We start from the raw sequence: 12,564 nt of genomic DNA, 5'->3' as shown, positions 1-12,564 counted from the left end.
ATTAATTTGATCAGCTTAAGTCCTTTTTGGTTCTAACCTAATCCAATCTGGTCAAAATCCTGATTGAGCCCAAACTTGAATCCAATTCAATTTGGCTCATTCTTTGCACAATTACTCAATCAAATTGAGTTTATTAGTAATTTAATTACTAATTAATCCTTCAATAATTACTTTAATTATTTTATAAGAGAATTTACCAATCAAATTGACCAAATTATTCCTGAATGATTCTTAATCATTCATCAGCTTTCTTGATCAATCAGGAATCTTCTATGCGTGTGACCTCATAGGTTCGAACCTAAGCCGGTAGTATAGGAACAATTTCCTACACTAATTGATGTGACCATCTAGCAATGGTACCCAACGTCCGGATAGGCCGAATATATGCGAAGCAAATATTCTGGAACCCTGAACTATGGTTACTGTATAATTCAATCCCTTTGACTCCTAATGCCAGGATGACTTAGAGCTCACTGTCAACCCTATAATTAGTATATCCATTATGTGATTAACTTTAGATATCCCGTGACTCCTCACTGGGATTACCCTGGCCAAGGTTTTGCTAAATTAATCACAAGACATTATTTCCTGTTTTCAGGAGGGGTCAATTCCATCTTGACACACAACTGACTACGCAAGTACTTGACTGCACCCAGTGACCTTCCGTCACTGAATTAGAAATTCAGGTAGTTCGGTACCAAAGTACAGTGAGTTGCTTGCTAGTCACAGGTTGCGGTCTTAGGTCAGAGGGCCAAACTTATACCCATATCCACTCGGAACATCTCTCGACAGTAGAGCGTTCCGGAATTGGTCGCATTCAGTGAAATGTACTCCTACACTTCACCTGTGTGGTATACCAGTGTCTCCATACTTCTTGGTTAAGAGGACAACCAACGTATATGTCATACAACGACCTAATCTCGATAATGCTGTCGTCCTAGTAACAACATTTCATTTGGTCGCGAACAAGTTTAAGGACTCAAAGATAAATCCTCCTTTATCATAACATAGGTCCTAAGGACTTCATCATATAAGAGTTCATTTGAAGATGAAATGATGAATAATGCCAAATAACACTTTATTAATTTGTCAATTCATTTACAAAATTCAATCATCAATATGCTGACGATTGACATTTAGGATACAAATCCCAACACATCCAGCCCTGGAGAGGAAATCAGCCTTCCATGAAGTTGTGGACGACGGCAGTGAAGAAGGATGAAGATGGCATAGTTGGTGTCTTCAGTCGGAGAAGGAAGCGTGATGAGGCGATGGTAGAAGAAGCTCTGTTTCCCCCTCCCTTCCTTTGTTTCATTTCATTTTTTTCTTTCCATGGGAAGTCTTCCCATAATACCCAAACTTTTCTCTCCCTCTAGTCTTCGGTGGGAACTCCTGAGAAGAGATGCCCCTTCCGGAAGAGAAGAACTCCTCTTGATATAGGCTGCCCACCTCCCGTCGCTGCGAAGAAGTTTGGATGGAGATAAGGATGGATCAAGATGATGAAGCTGAGATTTGTTCGGGATGCTCATCCCGACTGGCCGCGGGAGATTCGGACGTGGGAGAAGTTGAGCTGGGAGTTGATGTGTTGATTGCTGGATCCTTGAAGCTCGCCGAACGGCTGGATTGGTTGGCTGAAGTCAGCTTGATCCTCGGTTGCAGGGGATGGCGAGGACGTGGACGTCAGGTTGAGCTTACAGCCGAGATGGAGATGCGGGAGGCTTGAAACCAGTGGATATGGCTGAGAACAGAGGATCTTTGGAACGAATTTGATAGGTTGGTTCTCATGGGATGCTGAGATTATTGGAGTCGGGAAGTTGTTTGGATGGATTCGGAAGATTGAGCTGCTGATGTTGCCCAAGAAGACAACCCAAGAGGGAGGGTGAATTGGGTTTGGATTAATTCTCGACCAATTAAAAACTATGATTAGTAATTAACTAAATCTATTGCAAGCAAATTAGTTAAGTTACTAGATGAAGTGAATGAAGAGAGAGAGAGAGAGAGGACAGTAGCCAATATAAACACAAACCAGTTTATAATGGTTCGGAGCTAACCCTTGCTCCTACGTCCACTCCCCAAGCTTCACTTGGGAGTTCACTATAATTTCTTGGATTACAGCCGGTTGTTTTACAAGTTTACAACCCAACTTGTTGTTTTCGCGAGATCACAGATTTAGGTAGAGACGGAATTTGGTCTTCTACCTGCTTGAGACTCAAGTATTTGGGTCTTAAGGGGGCTAACTATTATTGGGCCAGGTTTAGGCTCAAAGGGAGAGAGAGCATGCAAGTCATGGGGCTTGGGTTGAGTGCTTTCTCATGTGGTTTAGCCTAGGGGAGTTTTTGGATTTGGGTTATGATTAACCATGTATATATATACTCACATATTTTGTGTATGGATGGAATGAAATCAGATGATACTCCTTTCTCCCTAAAAATCCTATTCTCTTCTCTTCTCTTCCTCTCATGCGCGTAAGCCGTCGTCCCTAAGAATCCTCGGTCATAAGGAAGAAGAGCCTATTTCCGCTTGGCTCTTGTTCTCCTCCACCATCAAAGAACCAGTGATCCACGCCTCTAGCAGTGAAAGAAAGTCTCCGGGTGCTGTGGTTTGAGGCGGTTCATCTTCTCAAGATTGAGATCAGATCCGTTCGGTCTCCCACAGGAGACGCTCTTGAGGTCGCTACTGAGGTCAGAGCGGGGGCTGCTGCCAAGGTTGGGCCCGAGACTGCGCAGGCTGCCTGTGCTTTACCCCCTATTTTCTTTTCCTTTTCTTGCCATTTTTGTAAAGTGCGCCACTTAGTGTTAGCATCCCATATATGCCATGAAAATTCGAAATAATTTTCAGATTGCAGCAGAAAAACTATGCGGGATCTGTTCATCGCATGAACATATTTTAAAACCATTCGTTTATAGATAGATTAGAATTAAATTATTTTAAACTATTTTAAAATCATTAAGAAGATCAGATCTTCACCTTGTGCGGGTAGATGGTCTCCGCAAATCTGATTCACGTGGATTTGTAGAAGGATCGATGGAAGCCGCACACGCGTCCGGCCTCTACGGGTATCCACATGAGGTAATGATTCGATCGAAGCCTACGTATCTCCCCGGGGTGCTAGCTCCCTTGCAGAGATGGCTATGGATGGCTGAAGTCCTCTCCTTTGAATCAACCTTTGATTGGCTTGACAGGAGGAAGAAGAAGGAAGTGCCAAGGAAGAAGAAATAAAGGCTCTCTGCAGCCTTTTTCTTTTCCTTGCGCTAGAACCAAAAGAAGAAAGGGAAGGAGATTACATCACTCTTGATTTCTTCCCTTGTTGCTTGCGGATGGAAGGAGGAATCGGAGAGGAGGTTTTCTGCCGTGAAAGCCAAGGAAAAACCATCAAAATGCTGGCCGAAATCCCCTTCCCTTTTAATTAGTTAAGAGATAAGGATGAGTTCCTATTTTTTAGGAACTCATCTTTATCTCTTCTTTTTGGCTAACAAGGAGGGGCGTGCGCCCCTCCTCTTTCTCCCACGCACACCCCAAAGGGAGGGGCGTGGGCCCCTCCCTCAAGTTCATTTAAATCTGCTATTTAAATAAATTAAAGGGGGTTTTAATTTGGGTCCATTGCATGAGTCCAATCCTAGTCAAAATAGGATTTTTATGAACCCATTTCAATTTCTTCCAATTCCTAATCCAATTAGAATTTAATTGAGCCATGACTCTATTGAACTCTTCAATCCTAATCCAATTAGGAGTCATGAAATTAATTAGATTAAATTTAAAATTAATTAGGACTTAAGAAAATCCTAATCTAATCAAGATTTGTTTAATTTTAAGCCCTAAGACAATTTGGACTTTAGAAATCCTATTCCAAATAGGATTCTAATTTAATTTGAAATTCTAATCCAATTAGGACTCCATGATTCTCACTCCAAGTAGGACTCATGATCAAGTCCAATTAATTAAATCTAATTAATTAAATTAAATTGCAATCCGATTGCAATTATTCCTTCTTCTAGCCACTAACTCTTAGCGGGTTTTCATTTATCAATCTAATTGATTATTTGTGATTCTTAATCACATTCAACCATCGGATCGGTCATTACCTCTAATGTGTGTGACCCCATAGGTTCCATTCTGACTGGTAGTGAGATATATTGTGATCTCTATCACAATATCGTTGAAAACTTCTTTCAATGGGTTGAAACAATTTCAACTCAACTCATCAGGGTTTATCGACCATCAAGATGATCCCTGTGAGTCTCACCATCCACCAGTGACACCTAGCAGTATGTAGTGGCCACTCAGCAGAATAGAATGATGAACCTCTAGGTGCAGTTATCGTATGATACAGTCCTTCTATCGTGGATCCCTACAGACCGGAGGTCATGGATAACTCATCAAACCCCGTCGTCTGTCATATGTCTAGATTTATTTGACTTGAGTTCGATAGTGAAAAACTCTTTCTCCACTTTATATTTCTGCCCTGGCCAAGGTCTTAGAACTCAGTCTAACAAATCACATAGGATCACTCCTCTTCTATCAAGGTCGATAGATTCCATGTAAGTGCATACCCTACTCCTACAGTGAACTTAATGCAGCCAATCTACACTACAAGGACCCATATGGCTAGAGACCATGTATACGTGTAGTCAAACTACAATAACCTCACTGTGAGTAGCCGAAGCACCGCAGGTCAAAGGACCAGTCATACTACTGCAACATCAAGCAAGTCACTGACGAGTGGATAGACATCCAAGTGACTTCTTGTCTTGGTCACGCTCAGTATCCTTGTTCTCTAACAAGCACCTGCACTATCACTTCAGTGTCCCTACACTGTGGACTCGAGTCTCGTCCATTCAGAAGAAAAGTGATCTGTGCACTGATCGGATCGATCACCATCCTCGTGATGATCCATTGATCAGGAGCATTTAGAAATTAATCACCAATGATACATGGCTCAAATTCTCAACTCTTGAGAATATGTATCATCATCTTATTAATTCCTTGGACAATTGATAGACACATAAACAATATGAATGAAAAAGATGCCCATTTATTATTCAATAATAATAAAGTCAAGTACAAATTTATGTCCTAGAATTAATAATGTGTCCGCCAGATTGGCTTCTAGGGCATACATCTAACAATCTCCCACTTGCACTAAAGCCAATCAGACATATATCTAAGTCCCATCTTCTCAAGATGGGCTTCTGTCTTCTGCTGATTTAACTGCTTAGTGAGCGGGTCTGCCACGTTGTCCGCGGAGTCTACTCTCTGCACCTCGACATATTTCTTCTCGAGGTATTCGCGTATGAGGTGAAAGCGCCGCTCTATGTGCTTGGACTTCTGATGAGACCTTGGCTCCTTAGCAAGGGCTATAGCGCCATTATTATCGCAGTAGAGTGTGATGGCATCCGATGGCATTACATCTAGCTCTGCAATGAATTTGTTGAACCAGAAGGCTTCCTTTGCAGCTTCAGAGGCGGCGATATACTCAGCTTCCATGGTAGAATCAGCAATGATCGGTTGTTTGGAACTCTTCCAATTTACCGTACCACCATTGCACAAGAACACATATGCAGATGTAGACTTTCTATCATCAATATCAGTCATAAAATCTGAATCTGTGTATCCTTCTACCTTTAACTCTGATGGTCCTCCAAAAACCAAGAACAAATCTTTAGTTCTTCTCAAGTACTTAAGAATGTTCTTCACAGCTGTCCAGTGCTCTTCACCTGGATTCCACTGATATCTGCTAGTGACACTCACAGCAAGGGCTATATCAGGTCGTGTACACAGCATGGCATACATGAGGCTTCCTATTGCAGAAGCATAAGAAATCCTGCTCATGCGTTGAATCTCTTCAGATGTGTTGGGGCGCATCTTTTTGGAGAGATGAATTCCATGTCTTAGGGGTAATAGACCCCTCTTGGAGTTTTCCATACTGAACCTCTTCAGTACCTCCTCTATGTACATTTTCTATGATAGGCCAAGCATCCTTTTAGATCTATCCCTATAGACCTTTATCCCCAAAATGTAGGATGCTTCCCCAAGGTCTTTCATGGAGAACTCTTTTGATAACCAGACCTTGACCGAGGTTAGCATAGGAATATCATTTCCTATCAGGAGGATGTCATCCACGTACAGTACGAGGAACACGACAGCACTCCAACTAACCTTCTTATAAACACACGGTTCCTCTTCGTTCTTGATGAACTCAAACGATTTGATCGCATCATTAAAACGAGTGTTCCAACTCCGAGATGCTTGCTTTAGTCCATAGATGGACCTTTGCAGCTTGCAGACCTTGTGATCACCATCACTGGAAGTGAAACCCAAAGGCTGCTCCATATAGATATCTTCATCAAGATATCCATTCAGAAAAGCAGTTTTCACATCCATCTGCCATATTTCATAATCATAAAATGCTGCAATGGCAAGCAATGTTCGAATGGATTTCAGCATGGCTACAGGTGAAAAGGTCTCCTGATAGTCAATGCCTTCGCGCTGACTATACCCTTTCGCTACTAGCCTTGCCTTATAGGTCTCTACCTTTCCATCTGAACCTATCTTCCTTTTATAGATCCATTTACATCCAATAGGTACTATACCTTCTGGTGAATCTACTAAGGTCCAAACTTGGTTGGAATACATGGAGTCTATCTCTGACTTCATGGCTTCCAGCCATTTTTCGGAATCGATATCAGATATCGCCTCGTTGTAGGTATTGGGATCTTGTATATGTTCCCTATCTCACATGAGGAACATTTCCTCTGTATCCTCTACTAGTATACCTAAGTATCTATCGGAAGGATGGGAGACCCTACTTGATCTACGAAGTGGAGGAGGTACAACATGTACTGGCTCTATGTGAATAGGTTCTATAGGATCCATTACTTGTTGCTTTTCAGAGACTCTCTCTTCAAGCTCAATTTTCCTCCCACTGCCTCTATCAAGGATAAACTATTTTTCCAAGAAGACGGCATGTCGGCTTACAAACACATTGTGATCCTCTGAGACGTAAAAATTGTATCCTAATGACTCTTTAGGATATCCAATGAAACGAGCACTTATGGTCCTAGGCTCTAACTTGTCCGCCTGCATTCTTTTGACATGGGCCGGACATCCCCAAATCTTGAGATAACTAAGACTCGGCTTCTTACCATGCCATATCTCATACGGTGTGGTAGGAACGAATTTAGAGGAAACTCTATTCAATAAATAAATCGCGGATAATAAGGCATTTCCCCAAAGAAACATAGGCAGATCTGTGAAGCTCATCATGGATCGGACCATATCCAATAGAGTCCGATTCCTCCTTTCTGACACCCCATTGAGTTGAGGTGTACCCGGAGGTGTCCATTGTGAGACTATGCCATTCTCCTTGAGATAGTCTTGGAATTCTCCACTAAGGTATTCTCCTCCTCGATCTGATTGAAGAACCTTAAGGGTTTTTCCTGTCTGTTTTTCTACTTCATTTCTGAACTCTTTGAACTTTTCAAAAGACTCAGATTTGTATCTCATAAGATACACATACCCATATCGTGAATAGTCATCGGTAAAGGTAATGAACTATGAATAACGACCCCTGGCTGACACATCAAATGGGCCACATACATCAGTATGAACCAGGGTAAGTATTTCAGCGGTCCTCTCCCCATGTCCTACAAAAGGTAATCTAGCCATTTTTCCTTGAAGACAGGACTCACAAACTGGATATGACTTAGAAGTCAATGGGCCGAGAAGCCCATCTTTCTCCAATTTGTTCATTCTGTCCTCTCCAATATGGCCAAGCCTGAGGTGCCACAAATACTTCTAGTTTATCTCATCTCTCGATCTTTTAGATCCTATGGCATCTGTTAGATGTATGCCCTAGAAGCCAATTTGGCTGACACATTGTTGATTCTAGGGACATAATTTTGTACTTGACTATTTATTATTGAATAAATAAAAGGCATCTTTTTCATTCATATTGTTTATGTGTCTATGAATCGTCCAAGAAATTAATAAGATGATGATACATATTCTCAAGAGTTGAGAATTTGAGCCATGTATCATTGGTGATTAATTTCTAAATGCTCCTGATCAAAGGATCATCACAAGGACGGTGATCGATCCGATCAGTGCACAGATCACTCTCCTTCTGGATGGACGAGACTTGAGTCCACAGTGTAGGGACACTGAAGTGATAGTGCAGGTGCTTGTTAGAGAACAAGGGTACTGAGCGTGACCAATACAAGAAGTCACTTGGATGTCTATCCACTCGTCAGTGACTTGCTTGATGTTGCAGTAGTGTGACTGGTCCTTTGACCTGCGGTGCTTCGGCTACTCACAGTGAGGTTATTGTAGTTTGACTGCACACATACATGGTCTCTAGCCATATGGGTCCATGCAGTGTAGATTGGCTGCAGTAAGTTCACTGTAGGAGTAGGGTATGCACCTATATGGAATCTATCGACCTTGATAGATAAGGAGAGATCCTATGTGATTTATAAGACTGAGTTCGTAAGACCTCGGCCGGGGCAGTATGCACAGTGGAGAAAGAGTTTTTCACTATCGAACTCGAGTCGAATAAATCTTGACATATCACAGACGATGGGGTTTGACGAGTTGTCCATGACCTCCGTCCTGTAGGGATCCACGATAGTAGGACTGTATCACATGTTTAACTGCACCTAGAGGTTCATCATTCTATTCTGCTGGGTAGCCACTACATGCTGCTAGGTGTCACTGGTGGATGGTGGGACTCATAGGGATTATGTTGATGATCGATAAACCCTAATGAGTTGAGTTGGAATCGTTCCAACCCATTGAAAGGAGTTTTCAATGATATAGTGATAAAGATCACAATATATCTCACTACCAGTCAGAATAGAACCTATGGGGTCACACACACTAGAAGTATTGACCGATCCGATGGTTGAAATCGTGATTAGGAATCACAAGAAATCAATTTGATTGATAAGAAGTTGAAGAAGAACAAAGGGAATTAATTAATTGGACTTGAAACAAGAATCCTACTTCGGGTAGGATACCTAGAGTTCTAATTGGATTAGAACTGGGATTCCTACTTGGAATAGGATTCCTCAATCCTAATGAGATTAGGAGTTTTGAATTAAAATTGGATTCCTACTTGGAGTAGGATTCCTAGAAATCCTAATAGGATTAGGACTTCGGATTCAAATAGAGTCCTAATTAGATTAGGACTAAAATTAAACAAATCCTAATTGGATTAGGATTCCTTAAGTCTAAATTAATTATTAATCTAATGAATCAACATGACTCCTAATTGGATTAGGATTGAAGAGTTCAATTGAGTCATGGTTCATTCAAGTCCTAATTGGATTAGGACTAGCATAGATTGAACCCAATTTGGCCAATCCTAATTAGATTAGGATGAAACCATGAGAGAGGCACCTAATCCTCTTTGGAAGAGGATTAGGTTAACCAACTAAGAGGGGCATCAGCCCCTCTCCAAATGCTTGGGGCGACAAGAAGAGAGGAGCTAGGGCCGGCGCCCCCTTCTTATTTGGTAGGTTGTCATTGGAACTCCTAAAAGTTAGGAGCTCCAATCCCTTTTTAAAGAGGACTAGAGGCCGGCGCCCTAAGAGAGCTTTTCATCCTCCTCTTGCTGCCGCCACCCTCCCCTCTCCTCTCTTGGTTCAGCCGCAAGCAAAGGAAGAGCAAGGTCCAAGCGTTGGCGTCTTCCTCTTCCTCCAATCCTTCTTCCAACGCAGGGAAAAGAAAGAAGGCTGCAGAAGCTGTGTTCTTCTTCCTTGAGTTCCTTCTTCTTCTTCCTCCTCTCAAGCACTTTCAAGAGTTGAAAGAAAGAGAAGAGATCAGCCATCAAAGGAGTCTTTGCAAGGGAGCTAGCACCCCGGGAAGACAAGAAAGCTTTGATCGGTTCTCTACTTCGTGTGGATACCCGTAGAGGCCGGACGTTTGAACGGCTTCAAACGAACCCTCTTCCAAAACCACGAATTCAGATTCGCGGTGATCATCTACCCGCGCAAGGTGAAGATTTGATCTTCCTATTAGTTCTAAAAGTTTTAATTCTTACCTAATTACGAAAGGTCTCGAAACAAGCGTTCATGCGATGAACGTCGAACCCGTGCATGCCGATTCCGCTGCCATCTGAAATTTTTTGAAATATCAGCGGCATGGGCGGGTTCCCAACAGCATCCACTACTTGCTCAGACACATTCACAGATACATCAATATGCAAGTGATAAAGACTGTCAATCATGAAACCACGTGCAACTAATTTATTTCTGAAATAAATAGAACAGCAGTCTTTGTCAAATGACAAAACATGACCATCCTGTGCTAAACATGAAATAGAAATCAAATTTTTGCTAGCAGCAGGGACATAATAACAGTCTTTGAGCAATAAACTAAATCCAGACGGTAATCGCAGAGGGTAGGTGCCTACAGCCACAGCAGCAACTCTTGCTCCGTTGCCAACCCGAAGGGTCACTGCACCTTCTGTCAGCCTCCTACTTTCCTTTAGACCCTGTATAGTAGTACATAAATGAGCACTAGAACCAGAATCTATAACCCAACTAGAAGTAGAAGAAACCGTAAGATTAGTTTCAATTACGAGCAAGTCTAACATACCTTCAGAAGGTGTGTCTTTTTTGTTCTTCAGGCTCTCGAGGTATGAAGGGCAGTTCCTTTTCCAGTGGCCGTCGACATTGCAGTGGAAACATTTTTCCTTGTCATTGGCCTTTTTCTTATGAACTTTCTTCTTAGGCTTTTTGTCTTTCTTGTGCTTCTTTGCAGACTTCTTTTTCTTCCAAGTAGACTTTCTCTTGGAACCAGAAGTCAGCTCAGCAGCCAGAACAGAGCCCCTTGAACCTTTCAAGGCTCCTTCAGCAGTTACCAACATGTTCAACAACTCGGTCTTCGTGCATTCAATTTTATTCATATGGTAGTTTACTATAAACTGACCAAATGAATCAGTAAGGAATTGCAGGATCAGATCTATCTGCAGTTCTTTATGCATGGACATACTGAGCTTCTCAAGCTCCTCGAGGTCCTTGATCATAGTCAGACAATGATCATGGACAGACTGCCCCTCGCGCATCTTTGCCTTGAAGAGCCTCTTGGACACTTCAAAGCGTGCTGTGCGGCTCTGCTCACCATACAACTCTTGCAGATAAGCCAGTATTTCCCTAGCAGTCTTTATGTTCTCATGCTGGCATTGAAGTTCGTTAGTCATGGATGCCATGATGTAGCACTTGACCCTAATGTCGTCATCAGTCCACTTCTGATGCGTCTCACGCTGATCATCAGTAGGACGTGCTGGTAGCCTAGGGATATCATTCTCGAGCACATACCCTATTTTCTCATAATTCAAAACAATTTTCAGGTTCCTAAGCCAGTCTTTATAGTTGGTTCCGGTCAGTCTGTTGGTCTCAAGGATTCGGGTCAAAGGGTTTGAAGCTGACATTGTGATCTGTAGAGAGTAAAGATTCTAGTTATACTTTGTACTTGAACTTAATTTGTTCTAGGGACTTTTAAAATAAATATGCTTCCACTATTTTCTCGAATCCCTCATACTCCCCTGATGGAGAAACGAAAACCCTACGCGACTAGGATTTTTAGTGGGTACTGCGGTCTCACCGATTTACATGCCGCCTCACCTAACAGTTATTGGTGACATATAAATGGATGAGTGTATAACTCTTGTACAATACTTCTCAAGCAAATTGCAGTGGTACTTGGTCTCTAAGTTATGAAGACCTCACCTAATAGTTATTGGCCCCATTACTTAGTTAAGTCAGACCCACCATATAACCGCAGAAATAAAGTCGTCATTGGATCCTCACCTAACAGTTATTGATGCCCAACCCCACCTTTACCCCACAACATCTCATGTCTAATAGAGAGGTCCAGTCCCCCGATGCAACTTGCCCACTGTGTCCAGCCGAGACAAATCAACGCCGGAAAGACCTTAGTAGCTCTACTACGGTGGAAAACCTATAGACTTAATATTGCATAATCAAGTCTTAGTTTTGCAACTTGAGTTCTTCATAAGAGGTAATCGAACAATTGGCCAGGTAAGCAGGTGGGAGGCTCCCCTTACTCAGAGAGTAAGGTCCTAATTAAGTAACCACCTTATAGGCTTGCCTAGACACCAATTAGATCAATTAATCTAATATGACTAACTCATGTTGGTTCACCCTCGACTGATTAGGGAGGTTTCGATTTAGGTCTCACTCGATCGCGTATTCACATCTCATGCAAATATAAGTCTATCCGCATAATCATAAGCATTAAACATCCAGGCATTTATCAAAAATAAAATTAAATGGTGATGATCATGGATCCAAGATGGGGTCATTTTACAAGCACATGCACGTCAATTGGTTTGATCGTCTTCAACTCTTGACTCGATCTTGATCCTCTAGGTCCAATTGTGATCAACTCCTTGATCCATCTTCAATCAACCCTTGATCTTGATCCGCGCATGTTGAGCTTGTTGATGTACATATCGATCAACCATCGACGTGCAACACACATCACAGATTATATCCCAGATTGCTTTAAAAATTAAATAAACATAAAAATAAAATTACAACC

Source organism: Phoenix dactylifera, chromosome 18 (assembly GCF_051530095.1).
Source record: "Phoenix dactylifera cultivar Ajwa chromosome 18, Ajwa_hap1_PhDact_Kaust_v1.1, whole genome shotgun sequence".
Taxonomy (NCBI): Eukaryota; Viridiplantae; Streptophyta; class Magnoliopsida; order Arecales; family Arecaceae; genus Phoenix; species Phoenix dactylifera.
This window is presented reverse-complemented; position numbering follows the sequence as displayed.